Consider the following 26,714-nt stretch of genomic DNA (forward strand, 5'->3'; position numbering starts at 1 on the left):
TTCAGCGACGTGTCTATTCTTCTGTATTCTTGCCAATTGTCCTACTGTACATTGGTTACAAAATATGAGTTACGTAGTAAGAATATCTTACCGTCGCAAGTAAATGTGATGAATAGTGGGAGCAGTCGAGACGTCGCATAGAACTCTCGCGAAATGAAAACAACAGGTAAACGAGTGTGAACTACGTCATAACAATGGAATTCAAGACTAAACTTATAATACAGAATGTAAGAGTCATAACAAGTCGTACTTGTGTAGAACAAATAGGAGCTACGTACGCCTGAGAATCTTTCCTTATACCTCGCTGTTGCAAATGGATGTTACACCACGACACAGACACAAATTTGAATACAGCGAACATACACATAAATGACCGCATGGACAGTTTATAATTTTGCGAAAAAGAAAGAGCGGGGCACGAGCGAGATATGAATACGTATCTCGCCTTCGCAGTCCAACACCGTGCCCACACCAATTTGCCGAGTCGATTCAAATTCGCTCGCTATTGCACATCTTGAGCATCTTGAGCATTCATAGGAAGAATCCTAAGGAAATGCAATCCGAAGACAAAGGAAGTAGGTTACAGTACGCTTGTTCGCCCACTGCTTGAATATTGCTCAGCAGTGTGGGATCCGTGCCAGATAGGGTTGATAGAAGAGATAGAGAAAATCCAACGGAGAGCAGCGCGCTTCGTTACAGGATCATTTAGTACTCGCGAAAGCTTACGGAGATGATAGATAAACTCCAGTGGAAGACCCTACAGGAGAGACGCTCAGTAGCTCGGTACGGGCTTTCGTTGAAGTTTCGAGAACATACCTTCACCGAGGAGTTAAGCAGTATATTGCTCCCTCCTACGTGTATCTCGCGAAGAGACTATGAGGATAAAATCAGAGAAATTAGAGCCCACACAGAGGCATACCAACAATCCTTTCCACGAACAATACGAGACTGGAATAGAGGGGAGAACCGATAGAGGTACTCAAGGTGCCCTCCGCCCGCCACACACCGTCAGGTGGCTTGCGGGCTTTGGATGTAGATGTGGACGTAGACCATTCACTGTTTCTGTTTCGCTTCTTCTTTCACAGTTAAGTACACATTCTTCCTGTTTTCCCGTTTTATCTGCGTTCAGTTTTTGGCGGAATATCCACTGGACCATCTTACTACTAAGTCTGAGGGTTGTGCGATGGGAGGCTCCCCTAGTCAGTATCACACTGGCGCGATGGGAGGTTCCCCTAGTATCACGCTGGCAATATGCAAAGATACGGGCATCACCTCGGCTGGACGAGCATTCCCTCGCCGAAAGGCCCTGGTCGGTGAGTTACATTATCTTCTGTATGCAAGAGCGATGCAAGAAGAGTGCAGCGCAAGGTCGCAGCTTATCACCATTGCTGTTCGCCTTGTACGTCGTGGAAGAGATTTCTGTAGAGTCATAAAACTGTAAGAGAATAAATATTAAAATGTTAAGGTTCGTAAAGGACACAGGCCTACTAGTCGCAAGTAAGGAATACTTACACTGTCCAACCAAAAGTATCTGTACAACCCGTATGTAATGCGGAAACGACCACTAGATGTCACGATAGGCGCAGGCGTCAGCACAGAAGGAGGCATATTGTGTTGTCAGTAGGAAAGCTATAACACCAGACTGGTTCGATGAGGAGAGCTCATTGACATCGAAAGTCGACTACTCACTGCATGTCAACTAATGAGGAGAACACGCAAGTGCCATCACAGGATTTCCCAGGAACTTAATTCGTGGAAGAGGAGTCAAAGTAAGGCAACTCATGTCTCGGCTTGTCCGTAGATGCTTGACCGTTTCTGAAAAAATGACGATAAAAGTTTTCGAGGTATACGTATTTTACTTCGCGATCTCCTCAGACGAACTGATGGCTAAGTGGTTAGTGTTGCGGCTTCTTAATTTTGCGCCCTGTGTTCGAAACCTGATTATTTTTTTATTTTATTTTTATTGCTTTCATTTATATACCCGTATCCGTAGAAAGTTACTACACGAATGTTTCTTATCAAATTAGGGAATCCAAGGAGGTTTTATTAACGGTAAAATTACGACTGGGTTTCACAATAAGCGCCACCCATTTACTATATAATAAATGTGTGTATGGTATGTTGAGGGGTTACAATCTCTTTAAATTTTCATATTGTGGTATTTCATTGTAGTATCAGTTCTTATATTCATTCTCATATTTTATTCAAACGTTCGTTCTTCAAGAACATTTTGTGCATTCCCTTGGATGATACATTGGAATATTCCGAGCACAACGAGCTTCGAAAGAAGGCAGGTTTGCCACAGTGGAATTTCTTCGTATGAATCTCATTCGGGAAAGACACTTCGTTATCATTGGTCAAGATTTCGCGCGTCGCCAATAATTTTGCGGCAAACCATGCATAACGAATAACTTTTCCAAGATGTAGCGCTTGCAGTTGATTATGAATGAAGATATACTAAAGAACAAAAGAGCAATTTCAAATAATTTCTGATTCTGTTTTTTTTAAAATTCATTCATGTAACATACGATTAGCAGACGATTAAGGACAACGTTATATCAGCATACACTAGAAAACATTCTTGTAGTAATCTTCGACAGACGTGGGTATATAAATTAAAGACGAAAGTAAAAGTAATAATCAGGTTTCGAACACGGGAGCAAAATTAAGAAACCGCGACGCTAACTACTGTGCCACCATTTAGTTTGAATTTATCGCTCGGTAAAACTCACATAATGTACCTGAAAAGAAAACCTCGAAAACTTTGACGGTCTGTTTTTAAGAAATGATCGAGCGTCTACGAATAAGCCGAGATAAAACGTGTTCACCTATTTTGGCCCCTCTTCCACTCAGTGAAGTTTCTGAGAAACCGGGTGATGGAACTTGCCGTGTTCTCCTCATGAGTAACGCCCGTAGCCAGGGACCTGGTGGTTAGGTCACAGTCTCTAGACTACGAGTTCCGGGTTTGATTCCCGATGGGGTCGAATATTTTCTTCACTCGGGGATCGAGTCATCATATCATCTCATTATCATGGACGTAGATGACATCGAACAGAAAGACTTGTACCAGGTGGTGAAATAAATCAAAGGCCAGTAATGTCGTACGATCATTTCATTTGACCTGAGTAACGAATTCATCAGGGTCATTTCCACCCTTCTAAAGATAAAAAAAAAATCACTTGTAATTAGCGGAAGGAATCAGTCGTGAACTCCAACGTGCCACTAACAGTCTAGCACAATGACTGTGGGTGTAGGGAGATCAAAAGAATGGAACACAGTGGTCGAGCATCTCCTCATAAGCCTCACATTTCTGTTATCAGTGTTAAGCGACCTTTGAGGTGCTATAAAGAGCGACCGCATCTGGGCAACGGATGACTGGAAACAATTGATTTGGAATTACGAATAACGCGATACCCTGTGGCATAGCGATGGTGGGGTTTGGTTCAGCGAATGTCTGAAGAACGTTACCTGCTGTCATATGTAGTGCAAACAGTGAAGTACGGAGGAGCTGGTGTTACCGTGTAGAGGTGTTTTTGTAGTTAAGGTGTGCTCCCCTTATTGCGCTTAAGAAAACGCCAAATGCGAAAAGATATGAACAAATTTTACAGTACTGTATACTGCGTACAGCAGGCGAACATTTCGAAGACGATGATCGCTTGTATGAGCATGGCAATGCACCTGTCTTAAAGAAACATCTGTGAAGCAATAGTTTGTAGACAATAACATTCCTGAAATCACCGGTCTTGCCCAGAGTTCTGACATGGAATGAACTGGAACATCCCCAGTAGAGTTCCAGCTGCCATAAAGGCGAAGGGTGGCCACACTTCGTATAAATGTCAACTGACAAGTGACCATATACCTTTTTCTATCAGGTAGTGTGTAGTATCTGTTGCAAGGAAAGGACATCCCTCTTAGCATTAAAATGTCTTAAGTTTAAATAAAGCAAAGACGAAGGCTATTTTCCAGTTTTTCTTTGCCCACGGTCTTGCAATATTTAGAAACGGCAGAATTTTTCTCCTGTACTGTTTTGAAATGTATTTATCAACCATCATCGTGATTTCACCTTATTGTGCCTTTTACAAATAATAGCTTACCACGACGTGCGTCAATGCGTCGTTCCTTTTAAGAGCAGACTGGCCTCGCGTCATCCGTGTTTATTCCATGCATTTATTAAGACAGGTGTCTACGTCATTTTCATAAATTAACCTAGCACTTTGATACTGAATCAGTGTCATCTCTGCACATAGTTAACTACGTGCGTCTACCAGGTGTGACGCTTAAACAACTAAACGACTTATTATACGCATGGAATGTTTAAACCTGGATCACACGAGGGCAGTGTTCTCTTAAATTGGACGATGCACTGAAGCACATCACAGTGAGTTATCGTTTGAAAATGGCAGAATAAGCAGACCAGGCAGAAAATTTTGTCCTTTCTAAAAGACGATGATGAGCTGTAAAGCTACGATCAGATAGGCGAGCCTGTCCGGATCGAATCTTCATCGCGAATTGACTACGAGGGCTGGTGAGCCGGCCAACGTAGTGCCCTCGTTCCGCCTCAGATATAAGCTAGGCAAGAATTTAGGAGACGCTGTTCCACTTGCACTCGAGACTTTAGACGCGAACGGGCATCTGGAAGGACATCCGGCCATCAACTTTGCCAAAATCCATATAACAATGCCAACCCCTTAGAGGACCTGGAGAAGGCAAGGAAGCGGAAGAAGAAGAAGAAGAAGAAGATAATGATGAGTGATAGAAAGGGAAATAACGACTTGTTCCACTCAAGCATCACAACAATAGTAGTGAATGAAGCGAAAGAAGTCTCCCTTCTGGAAAGCAAGATTATGCAGGACAGCCGAAGAAAAAAAAAAAAAAGAAATGCATCAGGATGACTGACGAAGAAATGTTACTTCAGTAAAAGAGTTATTTTGGTATCAGATGGTTAAACGCAACTTAAGAAGAAACCTGGGTCACAACATTGTAAGTCAGTGAAACCCGAAACATCAGAAATCGGAAGAAGGAGCAAATTTTTAATCGAAGGATGTTGGGCCGGCCGCTGTGGCCGAGCGGTTCTAGGCGCTTCAGTCTGGAACCGCGCGACCGCTACGGTCGCAGGTTCGAATCCTGCCTCGGGCATGAATGTGTGTGATGTCCTTAGGTTAGTTAGGTTTAAGTAGTTCTAAGTTCTAGGGGACGGATGACCTCAGATGTTGGTCCCATAGTGCTCAGAGCCATTTAAACCATTTGAAGGATGTTGATAATTGAATGGACAGTTAAAGTATGGAGTGAAGAAGTACGTGAAAGAATAACTGCGGAAATGGATAACAGAAACCTCGTTTGTAAGCGAGGTCACCAACGCACGCCTGTGTAGTGGCGCTCGACTTAGAGGGAAGCCGGTTCGAACGGTGGCGGATGAAAAGTTGTCTGCAATCATTTTCCTGGCAAGGGGAGGAGAGACGCTGGCGTTAAGTTGCTGATCACAAGTCTTTATGCCGATGTCCTGGAATAAATTTCAAAAACCTCTCCGTTTTGTCTAATGAAGTGAAGTGAAATGAAATGATCGTATGACATTGTCGGCCAGAGGCCCCATACGGGGAAGTTCGGCCGCCGTATTGCAAGTCTTTTTCAGTTGACGCCACTTCGGCGACTTGCGAGTCAGTGATGATGAAATGACAATGAAAGACACACAACACCCAGTCGTCACGAGGGAGAGGAAACCTGACCCCGCCGGGAATCGAACCCGGGACGCCAAGCGCAGGAAGCAAGAACGCCACCGCAAGACCTCGAGCTGCGGGCATGTAATGAAGTGAGGGCATGTGTCGCTGTTGATCCGTCCTTTGATACATCCGTCCATCGGATGATGACACTAGACTTCGCGACCCCCTTGGTACTATTTAAGTGGGGCTATGTCACCCTCTCCCTTCTCTCTTCATCATATAACACAAATATAACACTACACTATTCACGCATCCATCACAGTCACCTACACTCCACAAATACACGTACGACACGAAGTGGTCAATCTACGGAGAGGAAGAACATTCTTTCGTTCAGGCTGCTGAACCTGTCCCATGGGATATCGCAGCTAAGACTACCATGCTACATTGACATATCTACTTAACGGAAGAAAGGACAGATCAGAATAATATCTGCTAAGCGCTACAGCATCCAAGATGATTTGACGCTGAAAGGAGTGGCAGGGAAGCCAAATTGTTTATTGTTTTGTTGCTAGCAGTCACGTAGGGATGAAAAAAATCAGCACAAAATAGGGAAAGATGGATGATAGTCTCAAATCAGTTAAACACCAACGACTTAAACAAAACAAAAATGTGCTACCAATCCCACCGAGATGAGTCTTTGTGACATGAACAAAAGTACAACACAAATTTTATTTCAACATAATACACTGACTTAAAACTGTGAAATGTTCTAATCCTTGTGCAATATTGAACAAACACAATATCGTCACAAGTTCTTCATTAACTGAATTCTTTTCGTTTGCTTGGCAGCATATGACAATAAGAACGAAAAACAAACACTTTCTTCATGTGTTTTCTCAATAACCAGCTTCCGGCTTCTTAGGCCGCCAGCAGGTGAAGACTGTGGAAACCACTAATGAAGCGTCTTGGGTGCCCCAGGAACTAGGTGATGCAGACAATACGAGATTTCAAATTATGAAGTTAATGGTAAATACAAATGTAAAACAAAATCATAGTTTTACATTTTACAACAGATTTGACTGATATCTAGGTGCATCATGTACACAGAAATTAAAATGAATTTTAGTAGGGAGAAGGAAAAGAAATTCATTGTTTTTATTTAAAACTAAGCTGATAAATTGTTCAAAGGGCTCTGAGCACTTCTAAGGTCATCAGTCTCCTAGAACTTAGAACTACTTAAACCTAACTAACCTAAGGACAGCACACACATCCATGCCCGAGGCAGGATTCGAACCTGCGACCGTAGCGGTCGTGCGGTTCCAGACTGTAGCGCCTAGAACCGCTCGGCCACCCCGGCCGGCACTAAGCTGATATCCCGTGTTATTGTTTCTAGTATTTCCAATGGTGTCAAGGTTCTGCCTTCCTTCCATGTGTGAAGGAGGTCAGTAAGTACTTGAAATGGATGGTTTTCCGTTGGGTATCTGTCTTCTGTAATCATCTTCTCTCATGTTCGGGCATCGTAACTGTCACAGCACTGTCGTGTCAACTTCCGTACAACTTTCCACTGTATCTAAACACGCCACCTATATTTATACTTGTATTAGTGGGATTTATAATTTTTATTGCTGCAGCCCTTGGAAATAGACGAATATATAGGGCAGTGAACCATTTTGATCACTGATCATTGGTTTATTTTGAGCAGCACACAGAAGGAGTATAAGTAATTTTATATCTTTGTAAACGTTTAGACAGAAGGAAATTAGGCCTCAATTATGATAGCTACTGCATGGTAAGTGTCTCAATGGAGCATTCTATTTGAACGACTGATTCGGGTAATGACACAAGTGATGCCCCATGGAGCAGAAAGTTACATGCATGTAACGTACTGCGTCCCGGGAGCTTGCAGATATTACTGCAATAGTAACTATATTTTTTCAATAAATGCTAATACAGCGTTTGTGTGTCTTATGCCTCCTGCCGTATCTACCTGCTCCATCGTGAACTTAATTTTGTTAATCTGATAGGTGTTTAAAGAGTGTATGTAATTGATAACATTTTGACTCATTCAACGTCAGATTGTTTTACGTAAGTTGTTTAATACACTGTGAAAAGTTCTTGGAAAACGTTCTTTATCTCTCTGCATCCTAACTGTACCGATGTTAAGCCGTTGATGTACGAGCGTATAGTATAAAATAGCTTTAGTTAGCTATTAACCTGGAGATGGACACAATGACTGAGAGTGTTGTAATTCTAACTGTGGAGGACCACAACAGAACCATCGAAACTACTGGCCTTCTCCTATCGTCGTTTGAGCATAGAATTAATTTCCATCCTCAAGAGATAACAGGACAAGGCTACTAGTCTTAGTGTTCCACAGTTAGAATTTCTACAGTTGCAATCACTGTGTTCACATCAGAGCTGTGAGGTAAAATCGGCTGAGTGATCGTAAAAATACCGATTGCGATTGAGGGAGAAAGCTATAACTCAAAGCTTTCACTTACCTAAGTTTTTAAGCAATGAAAAGTTAGTTTCTCATATAAAAGAGAGATACCGGAGAGACAGGCAGCTTTATTGTCTCTTCATTGTCTTAATTTTTCTGCACTTCGGAAAAAGAGCAGTTACGTTCTTACATAAATGTCCGTGGTTTTCTGCTCGGATTGAATAAGCACACAAATAGCCTCACCTTTGTAAACTCTTGCGCGATGGTTGAGAGCGTGTACTTTATGAGGGAAGTCATTTTCTTTTAGTGAAGAGTTATACTCTGGCTCTCCGTGTTTGTTACCCGTGACTGGAATGATAGACAGCGGAGCAAGGGAAAACTTAATACGGATAACGCTGGGTCACCTTCAGCCGACGCCGGCAGACAAATGGCGCGTGGCTGTGTTCTCTTCTGGCTAGAGCCGGAAGGTCAGCTGTGTCCAGGGACGGCAGAAACCTGGATTCTGGCCAGCGCTGCCGCAGTTTGCGAGCCGTGCTCAGCCCTGTTGACACGCTTCTGGTGGTCATCTTTTACTTTCTGATAGATACAATCTGATACCTGGCAGTAAAGAATGGACGACGACATTTTATGCAAACAAGTCGTGGAATTCCATTCAACAAGGAAGAAGAATGTAGGAAAATATACGTAGAACATGAGCCAGACTGTAAAGTTGGGACGGTCAGCTCCCTCTGAAACTTCTCCTTTGAATGTAAAGAATGACAGTACTGGAAAAACTCTTACGTTATTTGATTTTCAAACAGCTGAGCAAAACTGAACGTACTCAGACATTTCTCTCTTTACTTATTTTGATCATCACTAAACTGACACACAGGCCCGCATCTCGTGGTCGTGCGGTAGCGTTCTCGCTTCCCACGCCCGGGTTCCCGGGTTCGATTCCCGGCGGGGTCAGGGATTTTCTCTGCCTCGTGATGGCTGGGTGTTGTGTGCTGTCCTTAGGTTAGTTAGGTTTAAGTAGTTCTAAGTTCTAGGGGACTGATGACCATAGATGTTAAGTCCCATAGTGCTCAGAGCCATTTGAACCATTTTTTTGAAACTGACACACAATATTTTTGGCGCATCGCAATCTGACTACAAAAGAATGGCCCTGACTAACAATGACCTATACCTTTCATGAATCACTAACAAAAATCTTCGTTACTCGAACTATTGCAATGCAGCGAGTGCCAATACTGCCAGCTAAATAAAAGATTCTAACTACTGAAGGAACTAACTACTGATAGGCATAGTTAGCAAATGAAAGATTTTGATGGAGAACAAATTTGCTACCACAAGAACTCAAAAATCTTAGCAGTAGCCCAAACACTGTTAAGTCTAAACTGAAGAGTTTCCTCATGGATCACTCGTTCTATTCTCTCGAGGAGTTCCTGGAAGAGCTGAAAAATTAAGCAAATTCCAGTGTTACATCGTTGATTTTCTTTATTTAAACTTACGACTTGTCGCCTGAATATGTTTCTTATATTTCATTTTATCTGTTTCTACTATCGTGTTATAATTTCATGTATTGACTTGTTCCATGACCATGCAGACTTCTCCTTAATTTGGTCCCACGGAACAATAAATAAATAAAAAATAAACAATGTATTTAGGTCAATAGTGTTCAAAAGTCATTATATATCAGTTCATAACATCCAGTCTTACAAATCTCCTTTTTCTGAGTGACACACGTCCAGATCGTCCGCTCATAGTAACCTCTCAAAACTCTGGCATCTCTCATCCACCACTGCTGGCCGCTCACCTCCAACTGCCCAACGCTACACGCTGTTCACACCCAACTGTCCAACACTACATAAGCGAATATTCCAACAATGAGTCCAACTAGCCACAGACTGCACACGGCGCAGTCAGCGATTTTAGAGCACTACGTGGCGGTACCAACATAAAAACATAAACAACCTACTTACACCTCATGGCCGGCCAGTGTGGCCGAGCGGTTCTAGGCGCTTCAGTCTGGAACCGCGCGACCACTACGGTCGCAGGTTCGAATCCTGCCTTGGGCATGGATGTGTGTGATGTCCTGAGGTTAGTTGGGTTTAAGTAATTCTAAGTTCTAGGGGAATGATGACCTCAGATGTTAAGTCCCATAGTGCCTAGAGCCATTTGAACCATTTTTTTTTTACACCTCATGCCTGAAATGAAGAAGAAACCGACTCACCAAGTACTGTATCTTCTTTGAAATAAGTGCGTAGAAAGACTTATCATTTACATGATAAAAGTATGCTCATTGTATAATTTTGTACGGTATGTGGGCGTGACAGCGGTTTCAGAGCTTCTGTTCGATCTTGTTAAAATAAATTTATTGGGTTGAACTAATGGAAAATAACAGAGTCTGACTGTTGCAGGTTCTACGGACAGACGAAGATATAACTAGAATAGTTTCCTGACGGACCAGGATTGATCCTCTGAACTATTAATAAAATCAGCCCAAGTGAAGGTCGACTGTCGCGTTTTGAGTCCCGAGACACGGTTAAGCTCATCAGTGCTCCAAAGCGCTATAAAGTTCGAGGAAAATTCTGAAATCCGACCGCGGGACTGAAAAATATATATCGGTAGCCAATCACTCATCACTCACCTCCGTCGATAATCTTCACAAGAACAAGATCAGGATAATAGTTGGAAGTCAGTAGGTAAAATCACACAGAAACATCTCGTTTAAATAAACAAAACCGTCCACCTAGCTAAATGCCTCCATAACCAAATTTGAGATATTTCCCTTCTGACCATGTGCACGACCCGCCAAATGGCACTGCTGGCCTAGAAAACAGGTACTGGTTCAATCAATATTGCACACCCGTGCGCGGAAACACGCTCTCGGGCTACTGCAGGCTTTCCGAATTAGAAAAACAGTTCAATTGATTACTAAGAATCACCGACTACCGACTTTAGAAATACTCATGGAAACGCCTCTGCCGCCACAGAGGGCACGAGCCAGCCTACTTCTATGAGGACCGTCAGCCGACTTTTCGATTTTGCGACTTTCGATCCATTCTATTAAATTATTTTACATCGTATTCTATCAGTCATTTTCAGGAGCCGAATAGAAGCATTTCAACTGGCCATTTCGTTCTCCCACTAAGAATGATACTCTCTAAAGTGGTGCTTCCGGATAGCACTTTAGAAATTACTGCCCAGCAATTGCTGGAAACCTGCCTTCCAGTTCCTGTCTTCCTTTTTATCCTCTAAGCTCTCCCAGGCAGTATGGTTCTCTGATATTCACGTCCTCTCAAACAGCCCCTTCTTCTTGTCAATGTTTTTCACACGTATCTCTCCCTATGTACTCCGCGGAGAACCTCCTCTTTCCTTTCGGCGTCAGCCCACCCAATTTTCAGCACCCTCTATAGCACTCCACTCCGTCTTCAGGCCACGAGTGGCCTACCGGGACCATACGACCGCCGTCTCATCCTCAAGGGGGATGCGGATAGGAGGGGCGTAGGGCCAGCACACCATTCCTCGTCGTGATGATGGTATTCTTCACAGAAGCCGCTATTATTCGGTCGAGTAGCTCCTCAATTGGCATCACGAGGCTGAGCGCACCCCGAAAAATGGCAACAGCGCATGGCGGCCTGGATTGTCACCCATCCAAGTGCCGGCCACACCCAACAGCGCTTAACTTCGGTGATCTGACGGGAACCGGTGTATCCACTGCGGCAAGGCCGTTGCCACCCTCTATAGCACCACACGCCAAATATCGATTATCTTCATTCACAATTGTCCCGTACTTCATGATTCACTTGAATACAATGCTATGCTCCAAATGTATAAGAAGCAGTCAAATGAGAACAAGACAGATGTAAAAATTGTAAGTAAACTGTTTATTTTTTCAAAAGTAATCGTCATAACTGTTACACATTGATCGCACTGTGAGACAAGACGGTTAATGCCTTGGAAAAATGTTTGCAGTTGCCTGCGGAATCATGACCGTACCTAGGCGTGGACCTGTTCGGCCGAAGCAGATCGACGGCCACGATTGTTCTTTTTTTCAGGTTTCCAAAAATATGGAAATATATTGGGAATAGATCGGGACTGGGCGGAGTACGTGTAAGGGCTTCCCAGCCGAAACAATGATGGCAACTCTCGGGCGGGTCATGAAGGCCGGCCGCGGTGGTCTCGCGGTTCTAGGCGCTCAGTCCGGAACCGCGCGACTGCTACGGTCGCAGGTTCGAATCCTGCCTCGGGCATGGATGTGTGTGATGTCCTTAGGTTAGTTAGGTTTAAGTAATTCTAAGTTCTAGGGGACTGATGACCACAGATGTTAAGTCCCATAGTGCTCAGAGCCATTTGAACCATTTGGTCATGAAGGCATTGACTGTCTTGTCTGCCAGTGGGATAAACGTATTAACAGTTATGTCGATTATTCACTTTTTAGGGTTCTGTATATCTATCGGTAGAAATGGAACCCTTATAGTATCACTTTACTGTCCGTCCCTCAGTCAGTCATTCTGCCTGTCTGTCCGTCCGACAGTTAAGAATCCTTTTTCTCAAGAGCGATAGGGCGTATCAAGTTGAACTTTATTCCCCATACTAACGTCTATGGTATCTTCGCGACGTAAAAAATTTAAGATTGTACGCCAGTTCAAGTAAAATATACGACCATTTATGTCACATGTTTTTAAATTCGCAAACTCACTCATCAAAACTTACGCGGTACTTCCCACTGACCTACAACCACGAAATTTGTCAAGAAGCAAGGTTTCACAATGCAGTTAAGGGAAAAATCCGAAAACTGTTAATTTGTAATTATATCACATGGATATACTACCGTCTGTCTTCCTGTTAGGATCCCTCTTTGTCAGGAACAGGTGCACATATCAAGTTGAAATTTACGTCACTAAAGTGCGTGTGTAAAAAATTTAAGCTACTGCGTCAATGCGATGAGCAGATACGGTCATTTACGTCACGTATTTTAATATCTTCCCAGTATCGATATCGGTAAAAGGACTAAATTCATTGGAATTCTCGGTTCTCTGAATGTATTGATAAACCGTCCATACAGATAATTAAATTTTTGCGCAACCCTCGGTGCGCGAGACCGCCTCGCGCGTATCCGGATTTTTTCTCCCATCTGTTTCGTTTTCATCCGACTGCCCCTTATACATTCTAAGAAATTCTTCCCAAATTAAGAGCGTAATTTAACACATGAATGCTCTAGTTTGCTGTTCTAGTCCGCCTTTTGCTAGTTTGCTTTCTTTCTTCGTCCGCCACTTGTTATTTTGCTTCCAAGGTAAGAGAATTCCTGCATTTCCTCTAGTCCGCAGTCCCCAATTTTGATGTGGAGTTGATTGCTAATCTCATTTCTGCTGCTGCTCATTACTTTCATTTTCCTACGGTTTAATTTCAATCCCGTATTTTGCTCATTTCATTCTACTGATCCTGTAATTCTTCCGCACTTTCACTGCGGGTAGTAATGTCACCAGTTACCTTTCCACCCCAAATTTCAGTCACTGCATCTTCGCTGAAAGATTTGCAGCAGGATTTCAGAATATATACTGTGTTCAAACGTTATTAATTACCTGACAGGAAACAATTTATTAACAAATAGCCAACAAGTAGTCAGAAAATATCGTTCTTGAGACATAAGTAGCTCTTCATTCTCACGAAGTAATTAGTACTATCGACAGGAGATGTCAAACCGATTCCATATTTTTAGATTTCCAGAAACTTTTTGACGCCGTTCTCCGCAGCTGACATCTAATCAAACTGCGTGCCTATGGGATATCGTCTCAGTTGTGCGATGGAGCCGTGATTTGCTATCAGTAAGGTCACAGTTCGTAGACACTGACGGAAAGTCGTCGAGTAAAACAGAAGTAATATCTGGCATTCCCCAAAGAAATATCAGTTACACAGTAAATCGCACAAACCTAAACGGTGCAAATTCCACTAGATACTTATGGATTACAATTACGAATAATTTAAATTCGAACGATCATATAAAAAATATTGTGGGGAAAGTGAACCAAATACTGCGATTTATTGGCAGAAAGAATATGCAACAGGTCTGCTAAACAGACTGTCTACACTACGTTTGCCCATCCTCTTCTGTAGTACTGCTGTGCGGTATGGGAGCAACTTCCGATAGAACTAATGGAGGACACCGAAAAGTTTAAAGAACGGCAGCTCGTTTTGTATTATCGTGAAATCTGAGAGAGAGTTGGACGGGTACTGTGATGTCACCGCCAGACACCACACTTGCTAGGTGGTAGCCTTTAAATCGGCCGCGGTCCGTTAGTATACTTCGGACCCGCGTGTCGCAACTATCAGTAATTGCAGACCGAGCGCCGCCACACGGCAGGTCTAGTCTATAGAGACTCCCTAGCACTCGCCCCAGTTGTACAGCCGACTTTGCTAGCGATGGCTCACTGTCTACATACGCTCTCATTTACAGAGACGACAGTTTAGGATAGCCTTCAGCTACGTCATTTGCTACTACCTAGCAAGGCGCCATATTCAGTTACTACATGTCTTCTGAACAGATAATATTGTGAATCATGTACCGTCAAGAGCGACGTTCATCATAAATGGATTAAAGTTAAGTACCAACTAGCTACGTCCGCTTTCTGAATTCTAATTCCTTGTCATGTTCCAGATCTCACGTCAGTATAGTCCTTCCCTCCTCACGCCAGCTTGCTAGAGCTAAAACGCGTGCATTTCGGCCTCCACTCGCAACACGGTGTTGGTTGGCTCTTGAGCTAACACAAAAGGTACGATAGGTGATAATTAAAATAAAGGCGTTTTTCGTTGCGGCAGGCTGTTCTCAGGAAACTGTAGTCGTCAACTTTCTTACCAGAGTGTGAAAATATTTTTTTGGCGCCCACCTACATTGGGAGAAATGATCATCATAATATGATAAATCAAAGCTCGCACGGAGAGATTTTAGTGCTACTTTCTCCCACGTGCTATTCGAGAGCAGAACGGTAGAGGAATAGTCTGAAGGTGGTTCGAAGAATCTCTGCCAGGCTCTTAATTGCAAATCGTAATCATGTAGATGTGGATGTGGATGTTGAAGATATGTCGAATTTAACGCTTGCTCCATAGAAAGTATTCTGCGCATCCGTACGGAAATTGCACCGTACCACTGCCAGTATTTTTCGTGTTACTGATTTCGCTGTTGTCGACTTCTTTTGGGACACCTGGCACTAGGAAACTGTGATAATGCCCGCACGGAAGAAGTCTTTCCACTGAAGAGATTCCACCGCTTCCCCGACCTCGGGCAGAAATTTCACACGAGTAAATAAAGTTGAGTGCGAACGAAATAATAAGCAGGAAATGACAGGGGAGCTGACTTATGCGGGGAACGCAGCGGGCAGAAGCCGGCAAGTGGGCGGAGAGGGCCCCGCTGGCTGCCTGTGGCGGCGCGTTGGGCCGCCTAGGCCGGCTAGAGCGCGCCAAATGACTAGTTTCCTTCGCGAGTCCGCCGCTGCGCCGTAAAAATGCTAGTCCAGCGGTTCACCTTGAATCTGTGTATAAATTACGGTTCTTGCTTGCAAGTGGCCCTCGGGGCGGCTAATATTTAACAGCTGTCGTAAAAAGCTTTTTAAAGAGCAAGCACGCCACGTAGCCCTATCACCATTACCTTGAAGAGGGAGCGCGGCTCTCTAGGTGGGGGGCAGAGGTTTGGGTGGGGGAGATGGAGGGGACACAAAATGAACGTCGAATGCTTTTGCTAGCACCCAATGTCGTGTTCACGTGGCTCTCGTACGGATCGAATTTCCTCCGAGATAAATGTTCCTCATTCTTGAATAAAGGGAAGGGATGACGGCTTATTACTAGTTTCCCCGTCAGTCTCCATGATGTATCTCACCCGTGCCCTTTCTACGTCGCCCAGGAAAAAAAACTTTACTTCGAACGCCGTTGCATCCTGCATAAAATCGAGCAAAAATTCCTGCACCTCGGTTATGCGCATAATTCCACTACCTTGACAACTACCTCTTCTTCCATCCAAGTGCTAGCCCTCTTGGCCTTTAAAGATCTCCTCGAGAAGTTCTCGTGCCATCTTTTCACTCGTTGTCCTAACGCTGTTACGTCGTAGGAATGTTAGTGTAGCATGGATTTTGGAATTCTTTTTCTCATTCGTTGTAGATGTTTTCTTTAGTTGTTTTAGTATATCTGTACACAGGATAATTTAGCTGACCCTACCGATGTCGTTTTATGCAATCCGCAGTCTTACATCTGGCCTTCAAAAACCACGCGTGACTTTTTTATATTCTCTCGCTAGCCACGCGCAAACTAGAGAAAAATTGACAGGATCTTTTTGTAGAAAATTTAATGCAGTTAAATTTTGTACTGGATTCGTTTTCGCTGAAGGCCACAGTTCTCGAGTTATTCAAGAAAATCGTAAAAAAGTGAACTCAATTCTCAAACGCACCTCCACCGCCACAGTCACCCCTTACCAGCCTGGATTTCTAGTATGTTGTTCCCGGCACTCCCCCCTACCACTGTGCAAAAATTTCCGACTAAACGACCTATTCCCGATATTCGACTTTTTTTATCTTCTTTGACTGGAATATTGTGCAGTAGTTGGCTATTTCGTAAACTATATTAATTTAAACGTGCCTGTGAGGATAAAGAAACAAAATCGACTTTTATAAACGTTACGCTAAAACTAATTGCGTTGACAATTTGATCCATACTTAACTGTCACAAACACAATAGTTTCGTTGTTAGAAGGCCTACGGAATATAATTATGTAATTGTTTGTTTTATGCTGCTAAATTCTCAAAATTGTTTGGTAGAATGTACTCAAACATCAGTTTTACAATTTGTAAGTGGTCGACTAAGCTGGTGGCGCAATAAGACCAGTCAATGAGTGTCAAAAAAAGGTCCAAGGTGGGAAATAATTCGTACAGCGGTATGAGGAAGTGCCATGAATGAAATACTAGAAATCCTCAACGGTGGGAGCGCGTTTGAAGGTCACTTTTGTATGTTTTTCCTGAATAAATCGAAAACCGTGGCCTCCAGCATAAATGCATCCCAATACAAAATATAACTACTATAAATTTCCTTCAAAAGCGTGTGTTCTTTTTTTCTGTAGGACTAATAGTTGAAGGCCAGGATAATATCGCGGGTTGCATAAAACGAGATCGATAGGGGCAGCTGAATCACCGTGTATAATGTATGATAGGCTTCACTTTCAGTTCCTCCAACACATCGTCATTCCTTTTGTGATCCCATTTGCTGCAACCAGCGATTCCTCTCAAGAATTTAATTTCTCAGGCTGTTAGTCTCTTCGCATCTTTTGCCTTTATTGTCGAGTGTGGTCTCAGCTCTCTGAGACAGCAGACGTGTGTGCAAGTTGCGTTTATGTATGTGTGTGTGTGTGTGTGTGTGTCTACTGCTGACAAAGGCCTTAATGGCCGAATGCTTTAATTGTGTGAATCTTTTTATTGTGCCTATCGCGACTCAGCATCTCTGCTATATGGTGAGTAGCAACTATTGTTACATTCCATCCTGGCTTTTCCATTGTTTGATACATTAGTTTAGGGTGTTAGTGGCGTTTCTGTCTGTTAACCAGAAGTACACTGCTAGCCATTAAAATTGTAACGCAAGGGAAAACAGAAAATAACTAAATTATTCTTACCGTGTCTACGCATTATAGCAGGAAGACCATAATAAATCTATAGGTGACTAGTTAAGTACATGGGCATGTATTTATACCGACCTTCTGTTTATACCTATATTCTGTTCTTCTCTCTGTCCATCTCTTCCTTCCCTTCCTCTCTGTCCATTTCCTACATCCCCTACAACCATCTCTGTGCCCACTTCCATCACCATCTACTACTTGTCCATCTACTCCTGTCCCTCTCTCTGTCCTTCAGCTCCTCCCCCCTCCAACTGTACATCCCCTCTCTGTCCATCTCGCACTCTTTCCTTTACCTCCTCCAGCCTCTCTCTCTGTCCATCTGCTCCTTCCTCCTCGTCTATCTTCTCTTCTTCCCATTTATGTCCATCTTCTCCTCCCCTCTCTCTTTGTCCGTTTCCTTTCTCTGTTCACCTACTCCTTCCATCTCCTCCTCCACCTCTCTGCTGTTCATCTCTTCTTCTTTCATTTCTCTGTGCATCTCCTCTTCTCCTCCTCTCAGTCCATCTTCTCTTCTCCCTTTCGCTGTCCATCTCCTCCTCCCCCCTTCTCGCTCCAAAATTTCACCCCCACCCCAACAGGAATTTGCTAGTTCACGGTATTTCTTTCCAGACAGTAAGTAATACGTGTACCAAATTTGGTCGAAATCGACCAAGGCGTTTATGAGGAGCTTTTTACCAGTGGCTTTGCCTGCGAATGCACCTGTCACATATATTTCACATGTATTTAACGTATTTCATACATTTTGTACACATGTTTCACCCGTATCTATATCGAAATGTGCCCCGCAGTTTCGTTTCCACGCAGCTAAATGTTTATGACGTCATATCTCCTGAACCTTGAGTTGTACAACATGGTTTAGCAAGTACATTCAATGGCATATGTGGATAGTATGTGCGACATGTATTGCGAGTAGAGACCCTAGTAAAATAGTGATAAAATAAAACGTCATGCATAACGCGGAAGTTTTTCACGCATCTCAGTGTTTAGGATGTCTATGTGTCGTACAATGATATAATTTCGTTTGTACATTTAATGGTAGATGTGAATGCTGTCTGTAAAATGTATCGCGAATACAGTTGGCAGTAAAGATATAATACATTAAAACGGCATGCTTTGATGCGGCAGTTTTACTGCAAGCACAGCAAACTTTTTTCCTTTTATGAATCTGTGTGAGTTGTCAGAGAGAAAAAGTTTCAGGAAGGTTTGAAGTTATGTGTAAAGTCTGTTGCAGGTGACAAAGTGCTCTCATTCTCAAATACTAGAGGAACAAAGTCCGCTAAATGCGCGTTACAAGACGGCCGCTGTGGTCCATTGGTTCTAGGCGCTTTAGTCCGGAAACGCGCTGTTGCTACGGTCGCAGGTTCGAATCCTGCCTCGGGCATGGCTGTGTGTGATGTCCTTAGGTTAATTGGGTTTATGTAGTTCAAAGTCTAGGGGACTGATGACCTCAAATGTTAAGTCCCATAGTGCTTAGAGCCATTTGAACCATTTTGAGCGCGTTGTAAATTTCGCTACTATTTCACACCCTACCCAAATCACTTTGACGGGTGGGTGGTTCTAACCCACGCAGAGGTATTTTCCAGACAGTAGGTGATATGAGTACCAAGTCTAGCTGAATTCGGCCCAGTGATTTAGGAGCAATATGGAAGATACGTACAAACGTATAGCTCTACACTGAGATGATGGTCATGAGATACTCCTAATATCATGTCGGACCTCCTTTTGCCCGGCTAGTGCAGCAACTCGACATGGCATGGACTCAGCAAGTCGTTGGAAGTCCCCTGCAGAGATATTGAGCCATCCTGCCTTTAAAGTCTTGCATAAATGCGAAAGCGTTGTCGAGGAAGGATGTTGTGCACGAACTGACCTCTCGATTATGTCCCACAAACGTTCTATGGGATTCATGTCGGGTGATCTGAGTGACCAAATTATTCGTCCGAACTGTCCAAGATGTTCTTCAAACCAGTCACGAACAACTGCGGCCCAGTGGCATGGCGCATTATCATCCATTAAATTCCACCGTTGTTTGAGAACTGTCCAAGAAAAGCTGCAAATGGTCAATGATCAGTTCATTTGGACCAGAGGATCCAGTCCATTCCATCGGTTATGGAGCTACCACCAGCTTGCACGGTGCCTTGTTGACAACCTGGATCCATTGCTTCGTGGGGTCTGCACAACACTTGAACCCTACCATCACCTCTTACCAATAGAAATCCGGACTCATCTAACCAAGGCCACGGTTCTCCAGTCATCTAGCGTTCAACCGTGATGGTCACGAAGCCAGGACAGCGCTGCTGGCGATATCGTCCTTTTAGCAGAGGCACTCGCGTCGGTCGTATGCTGCCATAGTCCATTAACCCCAAGTTTAGCCGCACTGTGCTAGAGGATACGATCGTAGTACGTCCCACAATGATTTCTGCTGTTATTTCACACAGTGTTGCTTGACGGTTAGCAGCGCCAACTCTACGCAAATGCTACTGCTCTCGTTTGTTAAGTGAAGGCCATCGGCCACTGTATTGCCAGCGGTGAGAGATAATGCGTGAAATATGGCATTCTGTGCTCAGTCTTGACAGTGTGGATCTCGGAATATTGAACTGCATAATGATTTTTCGAAATGGGTCTAGTTCCAACTACCATTCCGCGTTCAAAGTCTGTTAACTCACATTGGGCGGCCATAAACACATTGGAAACCTTTTCACATGAATACCCTAAGTACAACTGACAACCCCCGTCGTTGCACTGCCCTTTTGTACCTGTGTATGCAATATTATCGTCATTTGTATACGTGCAATCGCTATCCCATGACTTTTGTCACCTCCATTTAATCCAACTGGATATCGAGTCGTAATGAGCTTGGATGACAGATACGAGTAATTCGTTACATGCTGCTTCATCTCTATGCCAGGCTTCATCAATCGCTGTGGCTGGCGAGTCACGGCGTGCCAGTCTCTCACCAATCTACAGCCGGATGATTTCGATGGGTGAGAGATACGTGCTGGCCAGGGCGACATTCGTCTACCCTCCGTTTCGAAGTACGTCAGGGCAGTACGGGCAACATGCGGTCTTTTGTTATCTTGCTGAAAGACAAAGTCAAGGAGGCCTGAAGATATGGCTCAGCTACTGGCCTTAACAAACCTACGTTTCTAGCATTTGTAGACTTAGAGAAAGCTTTTGACAATTTTGACTGGAATACTCTCTTTCAAATTCTAAAGGTGGCAGGGGTAAAATACAGGGAGCGAAAGGCTATTTACAATTTGTATAGTAACAAGATGGCAGTTATCAGAGTCGAGGGACATGAAAGGGAAGCAGTGGTTGGGAAAGGAGTGAGACAGGGTTGTAGCCTATCCCCGATGTTATTCAATCTGTATATTGAGCAAGCAGTAAAGGAAACAAAAGAAAAATTCGGAGTAGGTATTAAAATCCAGGGAGAAGAAATAAAAACTTTGAGGTTCGCCGATGACATTGTAATTCTGTCAGAGGCAGCAAAGGACTTGGAAGAGCAGTTGAACGGAATGGACAGTGTCTTGAAAGGAGAATATAAGATGAACATCAACAAAAGCAAAACGAGGATAACGGAATGTAGTCGAATTAAGTCGGGTGATGCTGAGGGAATTAGATTAGGAAATGAGACACTTAAAGAAGTAAAGGAGTTTTGCTATTTGGGGAGCAAAATAACTGATGATGGTCGAAGTAGAGAGGATATCAAATGTAGACTAGCAATGGCAAGGAAAGCGTTTCTCTAGAAGAGAAATTTGTTAACATCGAGTATAGATTTAAGTGTCAGGAAGTCGTTTCTGAAAGTATTTGCATGGAGTGTAGCCATGTATGGAAGTGAAACATGCACAATAAATAGTTTGGACAAGAAGAGAATAGAAGCTTTCGAAATGTGGTGCTACAGGAGAATGCTGAAGATTAGATGGGTAGATCACATAACTAACGAGGAGGTGTTGAATAGGATTGGAGAGAAGAGAAGTTTGTGGCACAACTTGACTAGAAGAAGGGATCGATTGGTAGGATATGTCCTGAGGCATCAAGGGATCACAAATACAGCATTGGAGGGCAGCGTGGAGGGTAAAAATCGTAGAGGGAGCCCAAGAGATGAATACACTAAGCAGATTCAGAAGGATGTAGGTTGTAGTAGGTACTGGGAGATGAAGGAGCTTGCACAGGATAGAGTAGCATGGAGAGCTGCATCAAACCAGTCTCAGGATTGAATACAACAACAACAACAACTGGCCTTAACACGCCAGGAATGTGACGGCTAGGCGAATCAGATCGTGTTGCGTACGCCGTAGCAGCCGACACCTTAGCGTCAGGCTCTTAGCGCACAGTACGATAGCAAACTGGGAACTTTCGTTCTCCTCGGAGCCTCCGCACACGGGTATGTTCATCGGGATGATGTACGCAGACTCGAGATAGTAGCGAAAGACAGCGTGGTGACACTCCTGTGTCCAGTGCTGTCATTGGGCGAATCAATATCGGCGCGCCTCGCTGCTGACCACAATGGTTGTCGTGGTTACAGTCTGAGCTACTGCAGATGTCATCGGACTGTCCGTGTGGATACGTATCTTGCTGCTAACAGTCTCATTTCCTAACTTACGTTACGCTACGTTGCTGTACGATTCTGCAAGACCGAGCGATGAATAATCTCTCCCTCTTGGCCGCAAGTTGCGTGGTGCCGTTGAGATCCTGAATGATAATCAGTATGGCCCTCATGTACCCATCGATTCCAAATTCGCTTGACAGTCATGAAATCTCGACCAACGCGAACCCTGAGGAATGTATCAGTGCTCGAGAATGTAATTCTTTATTTCTGGTTGGCTCTTCAACGTCAATCTGCCAGTGAAACTGTTTTTTTACGGTTCCGTACCTCAATCGGTAAAAAAGGAATCCTTGCCGTTGTTTCAAAGAAAATGCCTATTTTGCATGCTGCACATCAAAATTTTTATTAATGCACCCACATGGGTTTCGTCTTTTTTAAAGGCATCTTCAGTGAGTGTCCTGAAATATTACATGATTTGTCCATTTTTACAGATAGGGTATGGTTTCACATCTAGGTTATAGATTTAAAAACAGTTCCTTAACGTCTTTTTATGAAATGAAAAGGTACTTACAGGTAACTTCTAATTCATTACATCCAATCAAACTGCTTTTCTCATCTGGCAGCCAGGTGGACATCTTACAGTTCACATTTAGTTCACTATTTACGTCACACATCACTGTAACTGCAATCTTTTTAATAAAGAGTTTCATTTGTTTTTCTGTTACCAACATTCTCAGTTCTCGTGTGTGTGTGTGTGTGTGTGTGTGTGTGTGTGTGTGTGTGTGTGTGTGTGTGTGTGTGTGTTGAAAGGTGGCTACAGTGAGCCACAGCGCCAGAGATTGCGCCAAAGAGTATTATTCAGCCGCCTCCACTGGCAGTGTTTGTTGAGATGTGGTAGTGGAGAGTGCTTGCTGAGAAGTCGTAGTGGACAGTTCTTGTCGAGAAGTCGTGGTGGAGAGTGCTATTGAGATGTAGCAATAGTGAGTCGTTGTTGAGAAGTTCCCATGGAGAGTGGTTGTTCAGATGTTGTCATATTGTTTTAATCGGCTAGACACCAGATATTGTTGGATTGGGGATGCTGTAATGATCAGAGTGTGCTTTTCGTCAATATATATGAAGGTAAAAAAAATCCTTTTTTTTATTATTTCAATGTCTTAAACAATAATGCCTCTTGGTCACAGGTTCAGTCAACAAAGCATCTGGCTCGTGTTCTTGTGTTAGACTGTTTCTGGTTTCTATGTGCAATTATAGTATTTCTGGTTTTTTGTTAATTACTTCAGTGTAAATGGTGTTTAAAATATCTGGTCTTATTGAGGAAGAACCGTGCCAGATGTGTATGTTGAATCACACTTCCACACACAGAACAGCTACACTTGTCTTTTGTTGTTTCCTAGGTTTTATAGTTGCTGGGGACTTAATTAATTAATTGTGTTAACGGAAATTTTCTTTCATTCTTTGTTGTTATTCTATGCAGTCAGATTGCGTACTAATACCAGTCAGGGCCAACCGTTTACGAGACTGCGTAACCGGACAGTCAGCTACTAAAATTAAAAGTATTTGCATTCTTTTTAATTAAGCCCCCATGCAGTGTGTGTATTAGAGAGCGAGAGAGATTTCTTATTTTTTAATAAATTAAAATTATTGATTTTATTTTTATTAGTTTTTTTATTCATTTATTTATTCTTAAAAATAATAATGTAATTATTAATATTATATTTTCCTGTATATTCTTATGAGAGGAATCAGATGTGTAATCATTTGTTGGGATTTCTGTCTATTATATGATCTATTAGTGTAAACAGTGAGTTGTTAGTCATATTTACTTGGTCATTTAGTAGTTGTTTCTTTTCAGCGTTTGTTTGGTACATGTGATAATTTTCCTGTAGTTTTAGGAGATGTCTTTCATTATTTATTCTAATTATTTTGATATCATTTTCTCATGTAGTAGGATTGTGGTTATTTTCTCTCAAATGTTCTGCAAAAGTTGGAATCCTTATAGGATAACTCCGTTGTCCAACTGTCTGTCCGACTGTTCAAAACCCTTTCTCTCAGGATCGGCCGGACGTGTCAAGTTGAAATTTGTCACGTATTGTGGTCTACGGTCCCTTTGCGATGTATAAAAGTGAAGTTTCTAAGTCAACGCAATCAAAAGATGCAGCCGTTTATGTCACATATTTTGATTCTCGCAAGGTCAGACACAAAAACCCACAGGTTACTTCTTGTTGACTTAGAATCATGGAACTTGCCAAAAAGCAAAGTTTCACACAACAAGTAAATGAAAAATATGGAAAAAGTGTTAATTTTTAATTACATCACACGAAAAAACAATTTTTTTGGCTTTTGTTATCTGACTGTCAGTCCTCCTCTTTCTCAGTAACGCGTAGACATATCAATTTGAAATTTATTTCGCTCACTAACGTATATGGTCCCTTGGCGCTATAATAAACGTTAGCTTCTAAGTCGATGTATTCAAAAGATACGGCCATTTCTGTCACATCTGCTGAGCCGCGCAAATTCGCTTATTAAAATCTATAGGGTACTCGTACTTGACGTAGAATCACTAAATTTGGCAAGAAGGAAGATTTCAAAGTACAGGTAAAGGGAAAGAAAACGGGGAATTGTAAATTTGTAATTATAACGTAGGAAAAAATATTTTTGTCATTTGTTATCCGACTTCAAATTCGAAATTAAAATATTCTCGAAAGTATCGGAATCACCGGGACCGATATCTTGCCAGTTTCAATCTCGATAGCAGGCAAAAACCGTCGATAACCTCGTTTTCTGAATGGTTAATCAGTCTGTGTACATAATTCTTTTGTACGGGACGCTCAACACGCGAGGCCTACCCGCACCTGGCCAGTTTTTGTATCCCACAGGGTTTCTACGCTGTGAGCAAAGAGTCAGACATCCTCTCACATGAATAGTTTTAACTATCATCTCATCGAATTTTGAGACTTCTGTAAGTATAACGATTCGGTTTACTGCTCATACGACCTGTGTGTTGACTGTGAAAAATCTGCTAATATTTAAGTATGCTATCGATTTTGGTGAATTTAGTTAAAGATATTCTCACTAATAGTACCTGACGGTTGGTGTATCGAATACTGCAGTTCAAGTTTTACTCTGTTACTTTGTACTGAGCGTATTGTAAGGGAATCGCCATCCGAATAAGATGCGTCCGTCCTTGGGAGTTGGAAGCTTGCCACAGACTCAAAGGACGTTGTTGTGAGTCGCTTCCTAGTTTACGAGTGTGTCGTCTGTTTCTGATGGCTCAGTCAAGTGCGTGGACGGCGACGACAGGTAAACGGGTCGTGAAAGGGTAATTAGACACAAATTCTCTGCATGAGACGGGCAGGAAAATTACAGAAGCAGTGGTTGGAGCAGGAAAAAAAAAAAAATGCGGACGTTGCGAGTGGCGGATCCACTGGCGGAACAGTGTGTGTCAGGCCATTGCCCGGATTGCGCACAGCTGACTGAAGACAAGGAGAGTGGGCTGTCAAAATCATTGACTGGAGCAGCACAATCTAACGGGACGTTGTGGTGATCGGTACATCGATATACCGCCACACAAAAATCATTATCGCTTTTATGTGTGTGTTTACAACTGACAAGGGAAACTTTATATCGCACACCCCTCAGATTTAGTGGTAAGAGGGCTATACCAAGAGCCCATCAAAAACTGAAGACAGATCAAGCATGAAGAAAACAGGAAGGTGTACTGCGAAGTGAAGAAAAAAAACAAACAAACAAAATAGAAACAGTACACGGTCCAGGAAGAAGTGCTATATAGAGCAGTTGGAAAAGACATGACGTCGTGGTTAAATAGTTACAGTGTTGGACTGCCAAGCAGGGGAGCCATGTTAGCTCTATTCAAATTTGTGTCTGTCATGGTGCAACGTCCATTTGGTACAGCGAGGTTTAGGGTAGGGACCTATAACGACAGCTGATTCTGCACAACTACTCTATTAGCAGCCGAAGGAAGTGGTTTTCGAATGGGAGCCGCAAACGTTTGATGGCTGGCTCTGAGCACGATGCGACTCAACTTCTCAGGTCATCAGTCTCCTAGAACTTAGAACTAATTAAACCTAACTAACCTAAGGACATCACACACATCCATGCCCGAGGCAGGATTCGAACCTGCGACCGTAGCGGTCGCTCGGTTCGACAGCAGCGCCTAGAACCGCACGGCCAGCAAACGTTTGATGACAAGGCGACAAGTAAACCAAATCCTCCACCGGAAAACACGTCTGGTGTGTCATACACGGCATTTGTGAGAGTACGTGTGTCATACGATAGCAATCGTGTATCCTCTGTACGACTGCTAAGTGAGTGAGATATACCTCCCTGTCCGATACAGGTGTTCGTATGAATGTGAATATGACCACTTCCACGGAAACGATGAAAACATAATAGGTCGTCACATAAACTGCAACAAAT

The 26,714-nt window shown here is 43.0% G+C and overlaps 1 long non-coding RNA gene and 1 pseudogene across 1 annotated transcript in view; one reads left to right on the forward strand and one right to left on the reverse strand.

Moving 5' to 3' along the window:
* LOC126474897 (uncharacterized) overlaps nt 1-26,714 on the forward strand; it is a 503,290-nt gene that overhangs the window by 222,187 nt on the left and 254,389 nt on the right. The window lies entirely within an intron of this gene.
* LOC126475761 (5S ribosomal RNA) lies at nt 11,701-11,818 on the reverse strand (annotated as a pseudogene).

The sequence above is a fragment of the Schistocerca serialis genome, chromosome 4 (assembly GCF_023864345.2).
Source record: "Schistocerca serialis cubense isolate TAMUIC-IGC-003099 chromosome 4, iqSchSeri2.2, whole genome shotgun sequence".
Classification (NCBI taxonomy): Eukaryota; Metazoa; Arthropoda; class Insecta; order Orthoptera; family Acrididae; genus Schistocerca; species Schistocerca serialis.